At 46.3% G+C, this 3258-nt stretch overlaps 1 protein-coding gene across 1 annotated transcript in view; it reads left to right on the forward strand.

Annotated features, from left to right (window-relative positions):
- The window catches only part of apba2b (amyloid beta (A4) precursor protein-binding, family A, member 2b), a 70168-nt gene that overhangs the window by 51092 nt on the left and 15818 nt on the right, over nt 1-3258 (forward strand). The window lies entirely within an intron of this gene.

Below are 3258 nucleotides of genomic sequence, written 5' to 3' on the forward strand. Positions count from 1 at the left end.
AAAGATGCATCTTTACAGACTCGAGCAGACGGTTGACTCTCTGCTGTTGTTTTAGTATTTTATCGTTTGTACTTCATAGTTAAGGCAAACTGTTGTTTTGAGTTCAGGCCCAGATCGCTCCTGATAGAACGTGCTCGACTGCAGAGCGCTCCACTGACACATTAGGCATGAGCGCTCTTCTAGGCCAGCTACAGAACTTGGCCAGATTGGGCCGCGGGGCATGTGTTTGACACAGCCGGCTGGATAACGGGGCTGCTGGCATGTGAACCGGATATTTCCCTCGTTGACACTCGCTCCCTGCTGCTCACTAATATTGTTGTGATGATGATGATGATGATGATGTTCCAGCGGACGGTACCAGCGCTGCTCACCCAAGCTCATTCCACCTTGTCTTTGATGAGCTTTATTCATCCACCCCTCTCTAGAAAAGATGCCCTTTCAGTCTTCTGACATCACGTTTCTCCGTCGTGGACTCAGGAGTCCGTCTGTCGGGTGACTTGGTGGAAAAACAACAAAATGCCGTGACACGATGCCGGAGTGTGTTTGGTGCTCGCTCTTTTATCTCCGTCTCTGGTGAACACATGCTTGGCTGCGTTTCTAAATATTGAATGACCTCCTACGTGGCGGTTTGCTTTTAGAAAGTGACGTGCTGTAATGAGACCGATGCAGCGGACGGATGTCGTCATAGGTTTAAAACATTAGTTCTGGTTTAACGGTTAGTTCAGCGGCACTCGCTTCAATAAACTCTGGTCTGTGTTAGTGAAGAGTTTGTTTTAGGCTCCTTGTGCAGGTAGAGAGTAAAGAGAAAGTAAAGAGTTTAAACTGAGCAGCACACGTAGACGGTTCATGTCCTCATGTGTCCACCGCTCAGCTCGCTCCTTTAATGCTTCAGTCTAGTTTACATCACTGGTTCAAGGTCCTTGTGCGCTCAAAATAAGTTCTAATGTTTGTACAGCGATGATGGAAGAAGACATGTGTCCTGATGCAAACATTTAAATGTTGAATGTAGAAAGTGAAATCTGTTTTAGTGTGGTGGTTTAAATGGAGTCACTTGTTTGTGTAAATTCAATCTAATATTTCTGGTACAGATACCAAAGTATTGTTTGTTCTGATTCTTTAGTTTGAGGGATGTTAGAAGCTTTTTCTACAACATTAAATTCAAACAAAGGAGCAAATCTTAGATACCATCGAGCTGTTAACATGATTAGATCAGTAATTACCATGAACCCTCTGGACTTCAACTGGTTTTGGGGGCGATTGCTGCTCCCGTCGCATTTTCACTCACTGTGGGCTCATTTTTTAAGTCCTGCACCTCCACAGGAACAAACCAGCTACAGGTAGAGAGAACTCACAAAGGTCTGGTGTGCAGTAGGACTGAATTATAATGCCACAAATAATCAAACAAACAATAATAAAAAAAAAAATTAAATTAAAAAGGTTAAATTTGTCTGATTATTCCCTTTGCAAAACAGAAAAAATGGAAGCAGCCTGTGCAGCATCTCCCCAGGTGTCCACAGGTGTCCACAGGTGTCCACAGGTGTCCATAGGTGTCCACAGGTGTCCACAGGTGTTAGCAACACTGGAAGAAATAGCCACTTAGCATCCTGTAGATGTTTCCATCAGTTCAGTCACAAAACACCTGAATTTCTTCATGCAAATTTTTGGACCAGTCATGTGACGTAATTCTGATTAAGCTCAGATTTTGTTAATTTACCGACCTGATGTTCTGTCACAGCTCAGAAAGTTTAAGATCCCACGATGCCCTCTGTTTTCAGAGCGTGGTCCTGATGAATGGAGTCATTTTGGTGAATGTCTGCTTTTCAGACTCCGTTTTGGGCTTCAGAGGGTTAAAGAAGACTTATTCAGAACTTTTCTTTAAACTGAACCGTAACCACGAAGGTGTCATGAAATTTCTCAGGAAGTGTTTTTTAATCTGCTTTTAACATTTTGCAGTTAAAGATTCAGCCCTGAATCCTCGTGACCTCCTCTGACGGGTCACAGCCGACATTCAGGGACAAAGAAAAGGCTGATGGAGGGAAAGTCTGTGGGTTTCAGTCTGAAAGGCCTCTTCATCACAATGACGATGTCTGCTGGCATCGTTTCATTTCTCCCATCTATATTTGCTTCCTCTCTGTCACTCACTCTGTCACGCCAAGAGTCTCGTCAGGAGGAAACCATGGCAACAGCCGGCTGTCACCTCTCAGCGGTGATTAGCCAGGTCCACCCAGCAAAAAGTCAGCCATCATCTCCTTGACTTGTCCCCTGTGCTCAAATTGCCGCACAGCAACTGGCATTTAAACTCTGACGCTGATACAGTCGACCACACGTGCAGCGTGATGCGGCGGCGCTCGTGTGAACAGCCCACAGAAACGAGTACGGCAGGTAAAGCGTAGTGTGTAGGCTGCTCATGCAGATCTTTCCAGCGTGATGTTGGCTCTGTTTGATGTAATATTTATGAAGCCTCCCTCCCTCCTTGCCGACCCCCTCCCTCGCTGCTCAGCTCCTCAGCAGGCAGCGGTGGATGCTGCTGAAGGCCTCAGATGTCTGCCTCGCTGATCACGGAGGAGGAAACTTTACAACATGAAAACTGGGAGAGAGAGAGAGACGACAAACAAAAAAACACCACGCTCCCCTTTGGGCTGCTGCTGCCTCGGTGGCAAACATCCAGGCTGCACTCGGAAATGTCGTGTCGAGATAATTTCCTCTGGCCGGTGGTAGACGGAGAGAGGGGCTTGAACCTGACACAGAGGGACGGTTCTGAAAGATGACAAAGTGCTGAGGGCCCTCCTACAGATCGCTTATCTCAGTTCAGCTGTCGGGCCTCGCTCCATGGACGGCACCTCTGATTAACTAATCACACACATCAGCTGATCCAAACCGCTTCATTACAAACACGGGACTCGACCTTAAAGAAATAAATAAATGGTGAACAAACCCAGAGCACGCAGTTTAAATCCTCACTCGGGGCTTAATCTCATCCTCCGCCTCTGTGTTGATTGTTTGTCAGCGTTTAGACGGTGACACGGAGGCAGGAGCAGTGGTCACATGACCAACGCCTTCAGAAATTAGACCATCTGTCAAACGCTTTGACCGCAAAACTAATATCTGAAATACTGAACTGATAACAAGAAGTAAAAATTACACATAAGTAATCCATCCATCAGGCTGGAGTCTATCCCAGCTGACTCAGGGTGAAGGCAGGTTCACCTGGACAGGTAACCAGTCTATCACAGGGCTACACTTAGAGACAGACAACCA

Source organism: Stegastes partitus, unplaced genomic scaffold (genome assembly GCF_000690725.1).
Source record: "Stegastes partitus isolate 25-593 unplaced genomic scaffold, Stegastes_partitus-1.0.2 Scaffold232, whole genome shotgun sequence".
NCBI lineage: Eukaryota > Metazoa > Chordata > Actinopteri > Pomacentridae > Stegastes > Stegastes partitus.